The sequence below is a fragment of the Aythya fuligula genome, chromosome 4, assembly GCF_009819795.1.
Source record: "Aythya fuligula isolate bAytFul2 chromosome 4, bAytFul2.pri, whole genome shotgun sequence".
NCBI classification, from domain to species: domain Eukaryota; kingdom Metazoa; phylum Chordata; class Aves; order Anseriformes; family Anatidae; genus Aythya; species Aythya fuligula.
The window spans coordinates 508855-527240 of record NC_045562.1 but is presented as its reverse complement, the minus strand read 5'-3'; positions in this window follow the sequence as shown (position 1 = coordinate 527240).

The following is an 18386-nucleotide window of genomic DNA, read 5'->3' as shown; positions in this document are numbered from 1 at the left end:
ACACTCTGCAGCGGAATGTGCTTCAAGTAAGGGTCCAAGGACATTAAATAAATAAGGGAAAAAATAGCTGTTGTAGGCAGTGCTCAGGGCACATCTTCTACTAAGCCCTCTAAGCCTTACCATTTCAAACCCTTTCCTACAGGAAGGAGTATTTGAAGCCCACAGTGTTCTGCAGAGTCAGTTCCTAGACTTGGAGACATATTTCAGTGCCTCGTCAGACTTTGGGATCTGAGATGGTGGTTCAGTCACATCCCAGCAGACAAGGCAATATATCTGGGAGGTTGCTGTTACCAAAGGGAAAAGTGTCTGGTGCACCAATCAAGGAAGTCAGAAGACAAAACGGAAATGCCAGGGGCTATGAGTATGCACTTCATGAAGTTCAGGGCCCTTTCTGTTACCTGAGAAAGGGGGGAATCCATCACGGATCAGCACTCCCACCTCTGGGTGGAAAGCCTGCCTGGATCGTGTGGGTCTAACAACAGCCTCTGCAAGAGGCATTGCCTCTGGGGACGCAACTTGAAAGCCAGGCTTGACTCTTTCTAAAGGACCCCAGTCCTTTACTTCTTCACTTGCCATTTTTTGCACAGATGGAAAGTGATGATCCCAGTGTGTGGATATGAAGGATATCACTTTATTTTGGACTGTTGAGAGTAAATGGATCATGCAATGCTGCTAATTCTCAGTGGCTGAACACTGTCTGTAAAATTACATGGGTTTTCAGTGTAGGCTGCCTAAACTTTCTGGTGATGGAGATTTTAACTTCTGACTGTTGCAAATTAAAGTAGGATTCCTCAGTGTATTTCCATGTTTGGAGAAAATGGCAGTATGAAATTCAGCCTAATTTCCCCAGAAGGAGAAAATCAGTTGACCCTCACATTCCTAAAAGCTGAACTAAAAATTTGGAGGCTCACATCAAAGCTCTGTAAATAGAGTAATGCTTTGGACGCTTCTGGTGGGGAGCAGAGGAGGGGGAAATTCCCTCTATAAAGAACACCCAAGTATTTAAAAAGAAATGGTTAGGTTTAAATATCTCACTGTTTTTCTTCTCCAGGGCTCCATGCTGAGGATTTTATTTTCCTTTGCAATGCTTATGCTGCAGAGCCCTTTTCTCAGAGGTAGACTGACGTTAGCACAGTGAAGCGGCTAGCAGGTTCACCAGAGCAAGTTTATTTGTAGTGTGGCCTGAGTCGCGTTTGAGGGTGCCATTACGACTCAGAAGGCTCCACAAGCTTTGAATATCAATGGCACTTCAAAGCACTGTAGCTGTGAACTACCAGACATGCTCCCTCACAGGCCCCAGAGTGGGAAGAGGGAGAGGTGGGTTCAAAGTTGGGAAATGGGTAGAGTTTTTCCAAGGGCACTAGCAGTCAAGTAGGCACCCCAGGTCTTCATAAACATGGCAGAATCTCTCCGGATCCACAGCCTGAGGATTGTGTAGACATGAAAACCTTGTAATTTATCTTTTTTTTTTTTCTTTTTTTTTTTTTCTTTTTTTAATGTATCCTTTTAGATTTCAGGATTCTTTCCTAAGCCACCCAAATCTCCTTCTTCTGCCTGGTCTTTTTAAGAAGAACTTAAACATGGGGTAATTCCTTTTTAATCCTGGAATTCAGCTGTGCCGAGCTGTATGTTTTTAGTGGGGTTTGAGTGGCGAAAAGACCTATGTTAGTTCTGGGTCATGTTGCTGAGGCAATATTTAATTACATAAAATGAGCAAAGCAAGCCAAATGTAGGACTCATTGCACGCCTGCTCAGAGGTGCTTGCTGCTCTACAAGCTCTGCATTCATACTGAAAAGTCTGGTGGATAGGGGAGAAGGCCGGTGTCTTCAATCTAAGGATAGGAAGCTAGTGAACAGGTATAAAGTGACTTGACCAAGGTCAGACAAGCAGAAAGCTGCAGGAACAGGAAACTGATGGTGAAACAACCTGATTTCAGCTGTAGTAGAGAGCTGTAGCTAGTAGCATGGCCTTGGTAGCTTTTAACTAAACAAACCCTGCTCATGCAGCTTATTTTGAATTTTTTTTCTGTCCATTTGATTTTTTCAAAGCTATTTTATCCTCCCTCCTTTCTGTCTGTAAATATGGGTTTTTGTAAATACAATCAAAGGGAACTTGAAAATTTAAGCAGGTGATCTACAGAAATCAGCACATAATATTAAGCAGTTGTAGTTCTGCTGGTTATGAAATGTTAGACCAAGTATGATGCTAGGTTGTATGTACAGAAAGATTTTCAGCAATGCTTTAGTGTATGCTCAAAAATCCATGAATGCCATCTGAAACAACTGTTGCCTGCTCTGTATAGTTAATAGTTGAGGGATTCTCCTTTTCTTTACCAAACTAACTATAATGCTTCAAATGTTTGTTTAAAATTGGGTGTTAATTTTGCCAACAAGTTTTGTATTAACCACAGGAGAAAATGGGCTCAAGTTACTTTTAGTCATGTGTCTTTACAGGCTGCATCTGCCTCTAGATCCTTGTCATGCTTTTTTATCAACTCTTGCAGGATGGAGATGACTAAATATTCTGCATCTGAACCCGAACTGCTGGGAAGAGGTCCCAGTTGGCTGATCTGCTGCAGACTTTTTCTGTAGCCAGGAATGACATCCTAGCTGGCCATGCTAGCTAGGTTGTTTAGGGGAGGGAAAGTATAACTCAATTCCAGCTAGTCAAATGTGTACTAATTTTAGCGTGTCTTCTGCTGTTTTATACTAGCAGAAGGTTGCCTGGCATGTGTATTTCCTTCTGTAATTATTTTTGGAACTATTATTATTATTATTCATCTGTTTCTGCTCTGAGACAGACAGTTTCCTCTTCAGACATACGGTTGCACTTGTTTTATTCACAAAGAAGTTCCTCCTCCAGACTAGAGGCTTTTCTACATGTTGGTATTTCTAATCAGTTTACCCTCAAAATTGCTGGAGGGTACCTTTGTGTTGTAACCTTTCAATATTTAATCTGACCTTGTTTGATTTGGAGGAGGTGTTTTTATTAGCCGTTGTTTGCTCAGTACTTTGACAATACAGGCACTTTGCTCCTGTCAAGTATTTGTTTTGGTAATATTTGGGTTTTGATTACATCAGACAAAGGCCTGAAGCACATTACTCCTGGACAGCAGCCTGCACAATACACAGCTATAGTCTTGCTGTTGCTTTAGCTTGGGTGGCAGATCTGCTTGAGAACCATGTGTTGTTTTGGCAGTTTAGGAGCAGTTGTCTTGGCTGGTAGTGTTCACGACGCACAGCAGGGCACAGGTGGGTCTGAAAAGACATGCAGTGCTTGGTGTGGACTTTCTGCTGTGGTTGGAGGAGCAGCCAGAGGAGGCACTGCGAGTGGTTCAGTCAGAAAACTAGATGTTGAGAGAGGGCTTGAAGACAGTTGCTGGTAAAAGAAGGTAGTGCAGAAGTTGGAGAGAAGCTCCAGGCGTGGAGCTCCAGTGCCAGCAGAGGTTCTTGCCCCCTCCTCTGTGCGAACAGGGACCTGTCAAGGATCTGAGCACCGCCAGTGTGTCTGGGTGGAGGGGAGCTCATCTCTTTGGTACACGGGTGGTTGCTTATGTCCCTGCCCTGAAGACATCCCCCTCCTGAAGTTGCACAGCACCTGTTGCCTGCTTTGTGGTGGAGGTGCAGAGAAGCTCAGAAGGTGGAGTACACATCTGGACCTGCTTGCTGGTGCATGAGCCTGTCTCACCATGTGCTTTGTTAGCTGGAATGTGTCCCAGTGAGTGTGCGGTGAGGGCTGCGACCAGGCCAGTGTGCCAAGGCACACAGCAGGAGTCGGTGGCTTCAGGGGCTTCATTCTGCACATGCTTTGCTGATGGCCTATTAGAGATTCAGCTGTCATGCCAGCCTAATGACACAGTATTGCCATTTTGTGAACTCTGCTGTGCAGACAGGAGCTAGTTACTTTCTGCAAGGATTTACTTTTTTTCCAAGACCCATCACTTGTTTTATAAAGCTATCACGTACCATTTAAATACTTACCGCTGCTCTACAGTCTTTTTACAGTACTTTTTGCTCTGATATATGGCAAATTAGTCTATGTTAAATCCAGAGCAATAATGACTCAATATCAATCATTATTATAATTTTTTTCTTTGATCTTTTTCTGCAATGGTATTTCAGTGCAGTCTGACATAAGAATTTGTCTTTTAGGGATGGACGACATTATTTTTTCATTATTTGCTTATTCTTGGAATGCTCACATTGATTTTTTTTCAGATCACTTGCAGTATTAGAATGAGTAAATAGGGCAAGAGGGAAAACATGCCATGTAGAAGAGCTCCAAGGTGGGAAAGCAAATCAAGCCTGACAATATTTTTCTGTTACGGTGTATTTTCTGTATCACGTCCTTAATGCTTCTAGGTGGTTCAGTTTTCTTCTTTCCCCTTATTCTGCTTTTTGCTCAAATGAATCACAAGTGTGCATTCTAGACTTACTTGCTAAGATTTATTAAAGTGACAAGTGTCTTTTGAGGGCTGGAGAAATACAGGCCCAAGCTGAGAATGTTTAAAAGTCACTAATCTTGATATTAAAAATGGCCAGTGCCTGTTCTTGACAGCATATGAGTGCATTTTCTGTACAGGTTTCTTTCCCAGTCCAAGTGGCTGTACAAGCGAGATCTTGTCAGTGATGGGGTACAGCAAGGAAATGTTCAGCACTTCTAGTTTAATCATTTGCTCCAAGGTATTACACACTAGTTTAAAAACATGAAGATGACACTTAGCATGTGATACTGTGGAAAACAGGCCAGGAATTATCATTGGATCTGGAGTCCCAGAGCCTGCCTCTCAGTGGCTGTTTGCCACTCATGCAGGGGCACCTGGTGGTAAGCCACAGGCATCTATCTCGGCCTCCTGTCTGATGACAGCAGGCAATCGGTGACTGTTAACCAGGTCTCGTACACTGCAAACACCTGCATGAGAAGATGGATGATGTAGCTGCTGTAGCTGGAATCTGTCTGGCTGAACCTTTCTCTACGTGGGGGTAATGGCCATAGACAGCAGAAGCTGGGCACCAGTAACACTCTGCGGTGGCTAGTTTTCCATGTTTTGGGAAAGCTTCTTTGAGGGTCAGAAAGTGTTTTGGCATAACAGTTAAAAAGCATATGGTCCTTGTTCTTATGACAGTGCTATAAGACAGCAGCCTTCACATACAGTCCTCAGACTTCAGATGCCTGACTTCTGTATTTTTGTTACTAGACTGGGGATGCACTTAGAAAATTACCGAATGGAAGGCTAAACTGTGGGGCTGCTGAAATGGTGGGAGCCCCCCAGCACAATAGAGTCACAGGGACCCAGCTGGGACTGCCTGTTGGCTATGCATCCTCCAAGGCTGGAGCAGCAGATGCGGCTGTCTGGGGCTCTCTGCCTTGGACAGGGCCCTGCTGGAGGGAGCCGTGTGTGTGGCTAATGAGCAGGCAATCCTGAGAGCTGGTGGAGCTGGTGGTTCTGCACGTGGAGGTTGGGGCATAATGTCTACAGAGCCTGCTGTTTGAGAGATACCAGCCCAGTGAGAAAGAGGGTTCATACTGTGGCTTTGTAAACATCAGATGGGGGAAGACACGTCCTGTGCCAGGAATGAGGCAGCCAGTCCAGCGTGCTGTTGCAAAGCTGGCTGGAAGCGCTCTGCCTCAGGACATGTGAACACCAGCTACCTCAGCAACTGTCACCCCAAAACACCTGGGCAAGAAGGACGAGAAGGCTGTAAGGTAGTTACTGATCGGTGCGTACAAACGAACTGACACCTTCTTAGCACCGTTACGGGTTTCACACAACCAAATCCCTGCAAGTGAAATCTAAATGCTTTTCCTTGTAGAAGTGCATAGGGGTTTGGCAGACAACTGTGGACCAGATTAGGGTGGGAGACCTTCTGAATGAGAAGGGGGTGCTCTGTGATGATGCACAAAGAGGGGCAGGTCAAGGGGTGAGGAGCTCACCCCCATTAGCAGAGGAGATCAGTGGGTAGCTGTACAACAAAAAATCAGTTTTAAAATAAACTGCTTGGAGGGAGTGGGAAGTTAATTGAAGGAAAGCCAGCTTTGGCAGGGATGAAGGCCAGATAGATGCTCTCAATTTTGAAGTTAGTATTTTGTTTTCTCATTTTGCTTGTGCTTGATCTGGTGCAAACAGCCAGATGTTCTTGCTGGTAGATGATTCATGTTGCATTTTTCTGTGCCCAAACGGAAATGCATGTGACACCTGTGACCCAGCCTTGCCTGTAACTGTCATTGGTCAGCACCTAATTTTTGTTCCTGTGTTGCATTTCATTGTCCTGTGCTGTATAAACTTTTGTTTGAATACTTTATCACATAATTAGGTCGCAAACAATAGCATACTGGACAGCCACTGATGTTCAGCTGGGGGTTCTGATTGTTTTGACAGCTTTGCTTGCTTGCAGGAGCCATGTGATCAATAGAAGGGAAATACCCTTTTTGATCAAGTTTGTGAAATTCCTTTTGAGTTAAATAAAATCAGGACTCAGTTGTGGTAATTGAGTATGCAATACAGCTAAAAGTAGGAAGGCTTCCAGCTCTAAAATGCTATGTGTACTCTACATACTTTGTGCAAGGATACCTTTAAAAATCCCATGCACAACACAAGTCTTAGATATTTTTATTACCATAAGCCTACTTTTTTCACAGACAAAAAAATTGGTGAACCTTCTATGTGGGTTCAGTGCCAAGAATAGTAACAGGGAAGAAGCCTTACAGTGTATTTATATGTTCACGTCATTCACTTGCGTAAATGCTTGTAGAAGCTGCTTTGATTTATATGGCCAGCAGATGTTGGAACTTGAAGCACCTGCTAAGAAAAGCAGATTCTTTATAGCCGTGGCCTAGCCCCGTCTCCATGGGCTTTTATTTTTCCCCTGGCCTCCTTGCTGTGGCCCAGCGGTATCTGTGCGATTAGTTCATTTGTGCAGGCAGTGTCTGTGGTGGGTCTTGGATGCTCTGTTGTGTGTTTCTGCCAGGCCTGCTTTGATAATGCAGCCAAGCCACTGCTGGTTGAAATGTGAAAAATGCCAGAAGCTTCTTTTTCTCTGTGTACAAAATCAGCCCAGGAGGCCTGTGACATGAAGAAAGCGTAACTGGTTCTACTATAATGCTTAGAAAAACAGCAAAAGACAAAACAAATAAAAGAGGCTTACTAGCAACACCTAGGCAGCACGGCACCTCAATAGCAGAGGCTTGTATAGTGCTGGTTTGGTACTGGCCAAAATAGACCTACTAGGAAACTATGGAGAAACAGCTAGATGAGCACTAAACAAACTTTGCTCTAGGATTTTCCTTACACCCACCACTGTCTGGAAATATTAAAAGCAGCAAGCTGTCCTGCCTGCTATTTTTATAAACCAGTGTTCTAGTGACACTGGCCAGGATTTCAGTGAAATCGCACTGGGTTAGTTCCCATGTGTGTTTGGACATACAGTAGCAAAAACAAGCTATTGCTGGTAGCAGCTCTCCTGCCATTATAGCCTGTGCCATCCCTTGCTTTTCAAATAGATGCACAGCAGATGTGGAGAGAGCAGGCCAGGATTTCAAGTTTGACACCAGGAGTCAGTGAGCTGAGTGTTTCTGCAGACGGTGGATCTGCCTGCAGCAGCCCTCCTAGAGCAAAGCTGCTGCTCATGAAACAGAATGGTCCATATGTACCTGGATGAGCAGTTCTCAGGCAGTTCATAGGATAAAGGACAAGGCTGGCTTGAAAACCTCCACCTGATGCTGGAAAAGGCCTCTGATAGCTGGACCAAGACTGCACAGAAAATTGATGCCTCCTCCTCAACCTGAGGAGCAGTCTGCACTCCCTGAAAGGAAAAGATGAACTGCATAGGCACAGGCTGCTGCTGTACGGACTGCTGGAGCCAGCTGTCATCTCTGCAAGGCAAGGAGAAGTGGGTTTGCATCGGGGAGACTGGGCTGCAGGTGACTTCTGAAGCAAGTGAGACCTTTGTGATGGCTGAGTCAAAGCTTCTTCCATGGACAATTCCTCGCAGAAGCAGGTGCCTGCTGTTCGTCAGTGTCGGGTGAGGGGTGGTGCCCCCACTGGAGTCCTTGGTTTGTGTGAAGGACTACAATTTAAGTCTGTGTGGATGATGAATGCAACAGAAACGTCATAATGATGCTTGCCGGTCTTGAAAATCACAGCACAGCTCACAAATCCATTGATAAGTCCTTTGATCCAGTTACAATTCTCTAAATTATATTTAGATCAAAGTTACTCTTGTCATAACAGTTTTTTAATATTATGAATATCCTGTCAAGGACAGAAGTTTCAGTGGTAAGGGAATACACCATACCAATTACTTAATGATACAGTCCTGTCTAGACAAGTATTTATTTTTATTTTTTTTTAAGTTGGAGAGCACTAAAGGAAGTGACATATTTTGGCATCTTGACTGAAAATGCATGATCCTTGACCTCATTTAATTACAGCAGTTACTGATCTTAAATACGCTATTTCTCTTAGCTGCTAAATGACTTTTGTAATATCTACTTGAAGAGCCAGAGTCTTCTGCCACTGCTGTTTACAGCGTGCTTGTGTGGCTTGACACTTGGTTTATTAAGGCCTAATAAAGGCCTTAATGCTGTGAGACACAGCATTCTGAGAACTGGCTCAGGCAAACAGCTGACCAGTTCTTTTTTTTTTTTTTTTTTTTTTTTTTTTTTTGCAGTTCTTGGGATTATGCTCCATGCAAAGAGGAGACGATAGATACAGGCACATTAGGGGAAAATGGGGGCGCTTAGTGCTAGGGACTAGTAATTCATAGTGCAAGCTGATCCTTGCTCAGAAGTGAGGAACAAGCAGAGGTGTGAGTCTGCGCTACAGACTGCATGTCAGACCAGCCTGCAGATTAGAACAGGGGGTTATTTGTCAGAACAAAACTCAGTAGTTTTTCCTGCTGCCTGGCCTGCCGGACAGGGAGAAGTAGTAGAGACAGGCTGTGCTGTAGGGTGGAAAAGGGAACGGGGCATCTGTGGTGTTCAGCAAGCTGGCACACCGTCCTGGCAGCAGCCAGCTCCTCAGAAGGTGTTCTTTGGCTTCCCTCTATCTCATTCACTAAAGCACACTCTTTTGAACACTGACCAAACATGATTCTTAGAGCTAAGCATTTAATCTTGTGCTTGGCTTTAAGCTACAACTTTAACTGGGGACATGTCAAAGAACAGGCTGCTGTGTGACAGGGCAGTCTGCGGGTCAGCTGGGTTGGCCGTGCCCAGGGGGCTTGGAAGGGTTGCAACCACGGGGACGAAGATGGAGGGAGAATGAAGCAGGTAGGCACTGTGTGTAAATGAAGTCAGATGAAACCTTGTAATCAGGTGTGACAGTTGTTTATGCTGCTGCAGTTTGTTAGTGTTATATTAATGTGGGCTGTCTATTGCTGATTGAATGGGCATATCACTCCTCATTAAAGTCATCACTAATTTAGGGCAAAGTTCTCTACTCCTCACCAAATACAAGTCTCACTGATGTGAAGTGAGATGCCGTCTGGATGTAGGTCTGCATGCAGAAGAAGGCCTGGTCGTAGATGACAAATGGCTTCAAAAGGCAGCATCATGAGTGCAAAATAAGCAGAGGTGCTTTGGACGTCTGCATGGCTGAGGATCAATATGCTGTGCCACAGCGATGTAAAAAAATAAAAATAAGTCCCTCAACGTACCAGCACAAAAACGTGTGAGCCAAGGCCAGTCCATCACATGCAAATCACCCCGCTGAGCTGCTGAAGTAGAAAAAAAATCTCTTTGCTTGGCTGATGGAGGAAGCAGTGCACGGGAGTGGCTCTGAGGCAGCACGTCAGACTGGGGACAGAAGAACACATACCACATGGAGCTGGATGGGATTGGGCAGCCATGGGGGAAGAGGTGACCCTACTGATGGGCCCAGCTTTGGTTCACCCAGATTGCTCCTGAAGCAGAACCCAAATTAACTGGGGAGCTTTGGGTTGGAGAGGCTCTGGTGTCCTGCTGGAGCCTTGCATTACAGCCTCTTCCTGCTTGAAGGGAGGAGAAGCCTGTGGCCTGATGGATAGAGGATGTTTTACCTCCAGAAAAGAGTTGTTACACCTTAAAATTACAAGGCTGGAAACTGAAATCATGTCCCCTTAAAAAAAATAAAATAATAATAATGAGGAGAAGTGAGGGATGATCAGACTTGAACCAGTAAGGCAAATTTAATCATGTATATACAATACAGCTCAAAGGGACAAAATGCTGAGGAAGAAGGTTTAAGATATTATTTAACTTCTTTAATGATCTTGAAAGGTAGTAGGCAGTACATTAATGAACTGATAATAAATTAGGAGGAGCTTTGGATAGATAAATGATAAAAAAGGGGCATTGATTTCTTAATACAGAAAGAATAGCAAAATGAATTTCAAGCAATCACTGCTGAAGACAGTTCTGAATGCCAGGAATTTCGAATATTGAAGAGGTGCTTCTCTAACACACTGGGGATTTCGGCTGCCTGATGTTTGAAGGTAAAGGTGTCTTTTGCTCAAGACTGTTCTCCTAGAAAGTGACAGAAGCACTGCTCCTATTCCTAAATGCTTGTTGGCAGTCTTTCTTTCATAATCACTGTTGTGTTTTTTTTCAAGCAGTTTCACCTAGCTTGTGATCAGTGAACCAACAATACTTTGCTAGTGTGATTTCCTAAATATGTTTGCAAAATGTTCTGGAGAAATTAGTCATCCTTTTCTTGGTCATATCTGTGCATTCCCCCACAGCTGGCCCATGAAATTAAGGGAAAATTGATCTGTGATTATTGAATATTTTGCCTAACTACTTCTTTGACTGCATCTGACAGATATGACATCTTTGTACAAGACAGGCTGTAACCCCCCCAGTAAATGAGAAAAATCAGTAGTTTTTTCAGTTTCAATGCACCTCAAAATTAGATGGCTAGTAGCATAACCCCATTTGCCAAGTCAGTTGTGAGGAGTAGTCCCTGAACTTGAGCTCTCACAATGTGAAGCTGAATGTGAAGACAGGCTGTCAGCACCCCAGCTCGTACCCCACCCAGTTGCACAGCACGAAGGAGCTTTTTGATTGCCTCAGGCCACTCAGGGTGCTGGCAGTATAAAGCACGCCTTTCACTGAAGGAGAGCTTGTTTTGATTACAACTTTCAAGGGGTGAAAACTGTTAGTTCTTGAAAATGTAAAGAAATCTTTTATATTATTTTCCTCTTGTGTAGAAGTCCTGGCAGTCATTTTGTTCGGAGATGGAGTATTTTCTGAAGCTCTATACAAGCTAAAAACACATCAACTTTTTTATTCTGCGTTTGTCAAAAAATAAGATGCTTCTTACCGAGTGCCATAGAAACAAGATTGATAATCAATAACAAACAAGAAATATAACTAATGTTTAATGTCGAAGGCTTGAAAGGGTGTTGCAATTTTGGATTTTCTGTGTCGGTATCATCTAAGGACTCAAACCAGGGCCTCAGACTGGTGACAGTAGCAGCCCGTAGCTGATGCTGTGTGTCGAATTGGTGTCCCCTGCCCCATTCTTGGCCTGTAGGACTGGTTTTCCTTTTCTTCCATCCTCTATTCTATTTGCTTCTGAGAACACAACTACTCATGTAGCAGGAGCAGGATAGGTTTAGGTGGGGAGCGTGACGTGGCTTTGGAGAGGTGCATATCTTGCCTACTGCCACTCCTTCCATGCCACCATGAGGCTTGCTGCTGGCTGAGATTTTGGGTGCTGCAACAAACTGTTGGCACTTAACCCAGGCAGATACTGATCTTCTCACTGAAGCATAGAACATGGGCAAAGTGCTCCCAGGAGAAGCTGTTTTTCCTACAGTCCTCAGCTGCAGTTGTGGCTCCTGGAGATGCTGATAACATCAGCTGATTAAATGAAAGCTGCTGCTCAGCACAGGCCATGGAGCTGCAGTGCTATCTCTGGCTCTTGGTGCAGGTAGCTCCCACTCAGTAGGATCTCTCATAGCTTTCTGGCTTCAGTTGGGATGGGGCTTGCCCTCAGGAGGCTCCTTGGGGAGAAACAAGGAGAGCCTTGTCCCCTTGAGGTGCTCGGGGGGATCCTGGTTCCCCTGCTGCAGGTGGGCACCACTTGCCCAGCAGCCAGAGGCATGCCTTTGCTTCACAACAGTGGAACAGCAGGTGTTCTCATCAGCAGAACTACTTTATTTTCTTAAAAGGGAACTGAATGTTGTCCTTCAGTAATTCCAGGTCTAAAGATGCTTTCTGATTGCAGTAGAAGTGGTCTGAAATCCCAGCATTGTCTGCTGGGATTTCAGGCAGTGCGTGTGTGGCTTTTGCCATCAAAATGCATGTGAGGACAAATCTTGTCAGTCAAACCCCAAATACAAGATGACTGGTGTATCTACTGATTTCTCTGATGAGTGAGTCTTTAGAGGACTGAACGAGGACTGGTGGCCAAAGCTTGTGCATCTTCAACTTTTATTTATATGGGGGCAAAATGAATGTAGAAAATCCTTCAGTTCAACAGGAATGTTTTCAGCCCCTTTTTTCACAAGCTGCCCTGCAGTGATGGCTTCCCACTGATGCTTGTTAGTTGTTTCCACTAAACTTCTGCCTGGGTAATTGTTTTGAAAATGTTTTGAGGAGGTGAGGACTTAAATTTTTCAATTAGCTCAGTATACAGTATCTGTATTACACAATACATTGTCTATAGGTATTGATATTGAAAGCAGTGAATGTCAATAGAAGTTGTGGACCAAAAGCACTGTTATCAGGCTCTAGTTAGAGGTCTTTGACATCTTCACCTACTAGGTTAGGTCTTTGGTGAAAGATTTGTTTTTGAGTGCTTGTGCCATATGAAGGTGTCATTTTTTAAATCCGGACTTAATATCCGGACTTTAAATCCGGACTTTATCCCTTTTGAATAAATAGGTTAAATGTGCAATGTTAATTTGAGAGGGCTGTAGCAGTAGGAGGCAATTGCATACAATTGGAAAGAAATATTTACGGTCAGTTTAGCAGGATCATCTATCAGATGACCTCTGACATCCAGCATAATCTACTAAAGAGCTAATTAGCTGTAAAAGTAGGGTGACAAGTCAATTGCATCAGCACAAAGGATAAATTTGTCTTTTTGGGTTTTGCTGATAATAAAGTCTGCTGGAAAAAGATAGGCAGAGAGCCACCTGTGTGTGAACAGCCAGCTTACCCCAAGGAAGGTTAAATGACGACGCTGCCATAAACAGCAGAGTGAAGACACCATAAAGACATAGGATGAGGGAGGCTTGTGGGCAGGTGGTGGAAGGGCTCACAGCTGCAGAGAGGTTGGGAGGCATACTGGCGCATTCTGTTGTGGTTGCTTTGGTTAGCCCCATGAAGTTAAAAAGCTGCTCATCTTCAGCACAGCTCTTGTGGGTGATGTTGCCTATATATACAGGTGACACATTTATCTGGGGATAAAGTGAAGACTGTTTTCTCGGTGGCTCAGACTCCTGCTTCTCAATGAGCAGCCTTATGCTCTCCAGTGCACAGCCTGCTTATTTTTGTGCAACAGTTTCCAATGGGATTTGTGAGGTTCATTCTTCAACCTTACCTTCTCCATTTCTGCATTTGTAGCCTTGAGACTATTAGAACACACCTTAACGTGGGCATAAATTTGAAATAATTGCTCCATAGTTTGGAAATGTTCTCCAGATGATTGAGTGGAACGCTCGTCTTCTACTGTCCTGCTCTCCCTGTATATACATAACATGATGCGCTGGTGGCTGTGCTCCTTGAAAAGTCGGGGTCGTCCCCTGCCTCATGCTGTGTCTGAGCTGCTGGGGCTATTTCAGAACTTGTTTCTTTTCCTGACTGGCTAAGCTACAAGCATACTCCAGGGGCAAGTGTCACATAGAAATGTACTGGGAACAAACTGAGCGACTCCACTGCCTGGTGCGTAGATCAGCTCTGTCGGAGGGTGCAGCACCATGACCTGCAGTGTTAAAAAAACAACTGTGTAAGGAAATGAATGATAAGAGAGAAGGAATGTTTACTTTGCCCGCTTTGAAGGGGTCCTTCAGCAAGTGACAGGTGAATGCAGGATGAGGTCGATGGCTAGAGTGGGATGAGGGCTGCATCAGGTTAGTCAGTGGATAAGGGGTGGCTGTCACTAATTGCCACAGAGAGCAAAGCAGTGTAAGGAATGGACAGCAGCCAAGGGTCACTGCTCTGGGTGGCACTGAGTCACCTCCCATTACTGCTACGACACAATTCTGGCTTCAGTACATCAGATACAAACCAACAAACCCAAATGGGCTCAGGCCCGTTTCTGAGGTTCATAACTGAGCACAAATTCCCTCTGAAGTGGAGCGGGGTTATGGGATTGTTTCGCAAAACTGGCTCAGTTTGTAATCTGTAGCTGTAGGGAAGTCTGCAAAAACCATGAAAAGCCTTTTATCAGGCTGCCTTCAGCCCTTCTTAACTGAGCTGCTTCTTCATCTGTGCATGCTCAAGCCAACTCGGGCCTTTAAGAATGTATGGCAAATTACAGGAAGCCAGCAGGAGCTTTGCCTGGCTGTCTTGCCCCTCTTCTCTCTTGGCTGAAGTAGCTTTGGTTCAGCACTAGCCCCTTTTAATTGCACACCCATCAAATACTTGGAAGTGGTGAGGAAGCCAACATGGTCTACTCAGTTAAGGAGCAGCTTCAGATTGAAAGCTTTGAGTTTGCCCTGGTGCTGCTAATCCATTGTGCAACCTTGTCTGGGCCTTCAGGTCTACAGCCTGAGGATGCAAACCTGAAGGAGGATGATTACACCTGGAATTTACTGGGAAAATAAGCTAACAAAATAGCTAATAGGTAGCTACTTTAGCAAGGTATATGGAGATGTGGCAAGACGAGAGGTTTTCAGTCAAAATGATGTCTCAATAGCTTTGTGCTTCCCTTATTCATTCCCTGTCTTCTGCTTTCTCCTTGCCTGATGCTGCTGTTGTACACATGCTGGAAAGGGATTCAAAGAATCACAGAATCACAGAATTGAAGGGGTTGGAAGGGACCTCAAGAGATCACCGGGTCCAATCCCCCTGTCTAAGCAGGTTCCCTAGAGCAGGTTGCCCAGCTAGGCATCCAGACAGGCCTTGAATATCTCCAGAGAAGGAGACTCCACAACCTCCCTGGGCAGCCTGTCCCAGTGCTCTGTCACCCTCACCGTGAAGAAGTTCTTTCGCATGTTGGTGCAGAATTTCCTGTGCTCTATCTTGTGACCATTGCCCCTTGTCCTGTCCCTGCAAACCACTGAAAAGAGGTTGGCCAAATCCCTGTCTTCTACACTTAAGATATCTGTAAACATTAATAAGATCCCCCCTCAGTCTTCTTTTCACCAGGCTGAACAGACTCAAGTCTCTCAGCCTTTCCTCACAGGGAAGATGCTCCAGGCCCTGTATCATCTTTGTGGCTCTCCGCTGGAGTCTTTCCAGGAGATCCCTGTCTTTTTTGTAGCAGCAAGACCAGAACTGGACACAGTACTCCAGGTGAGGCCTGGTTTTGAGATGCCTGGGATTTTCTCCTTCTCCACTAATGATCCAGGTGATAAATTCAGGGTGGCAATTTGGAAGGGAAGTACGAATCTCCTGCCTTGGTACAAGCCAAGCAGCAACATCCCTCGTGTGTGCAGCCAGGGACTCACGGTGGGCGTGTAGCTTGGTAGTTCTGTGGTGCTGCACAGTGTGGTTTGACTTTTTAATGCAAATACCTCAACAATTTAAAAGAAATAATCCATATCAAATCAAATTACAGTCCAGAGCTTACTTCATTTTTACAAATATTGACAATGCAAGTTTATTTATTTTTTTTACCTTGAAGTCATTTAAGGATGGAGGAACAAGGTAAATAGTATTTCCTGAGGTTTGCAACCATTTGTATTGCTTCTTGTTTTTTAAATAATTGCTTTTCACATCATCTTTTAAGATCATTCAATCAAAAGGTAAACATTTTCATCAGCTGTTGTGCAGCTGTATTTTATTCACATGTTTATATTGCGCCCACCTCTCTGCAGTGTCTATCTACGCCTCTTCAGAGCTATCTACCTCTGAAATGCAGGAGACCCACAGGAAACGAAGTAAGACAATCACATCAGTGCAGAAAACATGATTGAAGTTTTTAAAGGGCTATATAGGTCAAGGAAAGCACCTTGAAGCTAATGTGAAATTTGACTGGCAACCAGTGGCTGATGGAGACGGGAGGGGTACTGTGCACTTGCTCCATCTGGTGCCAGGCAGGATCCCAGCAGCAGCACGTTGTACCAGCTGCAACCTGCTACTCAGGTGTTCAGGGCATTGCAGTGGAGAAAATCCCACTGCTTCTGGAAGGGCAAGTTGCTGGCACAGTCTGGCTGTGTTTCTGCAGTAAAAGAAGATGGATTTGCTGGAGAGAGTGCTTCACCTGCATGTGTTTTGCAGCAGGTGCAAAACAAAAGCAATTTTACAAACTGCATATGTAGATAATTTCTGCAATACTTACTTTTGAGCTTTAATTAAAGAACACTTGAATATTTAATCTGGCCTTAGGTATGGCATGAGAGGATCCTAGCTGGAGATGAGGGAATCATTTGGTAGTAGGTCAGCAGTGTGACCCTGTAAACATAACATAGCTGTGGGTATGGTTCAGTTGGACTTATGCATTGATGGAAAGCCAGGCACCTAGGAAAAGTGCCTGAATTAATGGACCCTATGACTCCAGGGTGGCTGAATGGAGAAGAAATAAGTGGGACAGACCTGGACCTTGCTTATACAGCATAAGGTGGCAGAGGAGGGAGGTGCAAAGGGGCCAGTTCAGCCTTCTTGGGTGCTTTACCTTCCCAATTAAGTGTGGTCCTTATGACCCGGGAACACTGAATGGGCATCCAAGTTTTCCCAAAATTAACTAGTTCAGTAAGTGCGTGACAAGAAGGCACAAAACCTTAAATGACTGAAGGCACAAAACCTTAAATGACTGAATATACGATGTCAGAATACCAGGAGGACAATAAATGAGGAGTTTTAGCCACCCCTTCCTGTCGTGTTCACCGTAAAGGAGGAAAAGTCAGTTCGATGCTCACTATATCATACCCTGACAAAGCTTCTGCGCTTGGCCGAGTGCTCGCCATGCTTCCTGGAATGCTTTGCCTTTCAAATCGGCAAGCAAACTGCTGACTTGGCATTGCAGTGTTTGCTCTACCTGTCCTCAGCAGGTCTGCACGAGCTGGGGGGAGGATGTTGACAAAAGTAATCGATAGAGTAAAGAATGATGAACCAATGAAAAGGATGTGACTGAAAGGCCACCATGAAGACCACAACAGTCATGACGGTATCATAATTATAATTTTTGGAGATGGTAAATTAAAGTGCTAGCCCAGAAATAACAGGATCAATAATTTAAACCTTGGAAAGTGTAAGGTTATAAAAGAAGAGGCCAAGAGCAGTAACTGCTCTGCACAAAATGCTCCGTCTACTGTTTCGTTTCCCACATAATCATCATCTGTAATGCCATCTTAGTCCTGTTTGCAGACTCCTTCAAATACTGATTATATGCCAAAGAACTTCAGGGTGTGGGGGGAGAAGGCTTTTATACGTGGGGATTACAGACCACAGGTTTGTCCTGGCTTGTGTTGCTGTCAGCTCCTTGTGTGACCTTGAGTGAATGGTTTACTGCTGAATGACTTGTTTTCCAACTGGAAAAAGGTTGTGCCTTTCAGAGGCTAGCTCGGTGGTGGGTACTTTGCTGTACTTGCATGGGGGTGACTATAGGTGTCCACATGCAACTTGCTGGAGTGTATCAGAGTGGTGCACATTAGGTGTACCTCTGGTAAAGCTCTGCCTTCAGATCTTTGTTCACAAATACAATTAATGTTAATATTTGCCATGCTTAGAGTGTAGAACAAGAACATGACTGAATACTTGCAACACGTGCAACCACACAGAAAAGTGTCTTTATGGACAAGCAAATTAACTGGTATCTAAACCTGTGAGAACACTGTCATGCATACAAGCTGAGTTTTAACTTGTGCGACTTGTGAGTTCTGCTTCCAGTTGTGAGAAGCTGAAACACTTGGGGGGGGGGGGAGAAGGAAAAAGAAAAAAGAAAAGAAAAGAAAAGAAAAGAAAAGAAAAGAAAAGAAAAGAAAAGAAAAGAAAAGAAAAGAAAAGAAAAGAAAAGAAAAGAAAAGAAAAGAAAAGAAAAGAAAAGAAAAGAAAAAAGAAAAGAAAAAAGAAAAGAAAAGAAAAGAAAAGAAAAGAAAAGAAAAGAAAAGAAAAGAAAAGAAAAGAAAAGAAAAGAAAAGAAAAGAAAAGAAAAGAAAAGAAAAGAAAAGAAAAGAAAAGAAAAGAAAAGAAAAGAAAAAAGAAAAAAGGAAAAAAGATGAAGTGCAGAAATGAACAGGAAGTGAAAGAGCAAATACTGGAGGTGCAAGACAGAAAGACAGAAAGGCAATGAATA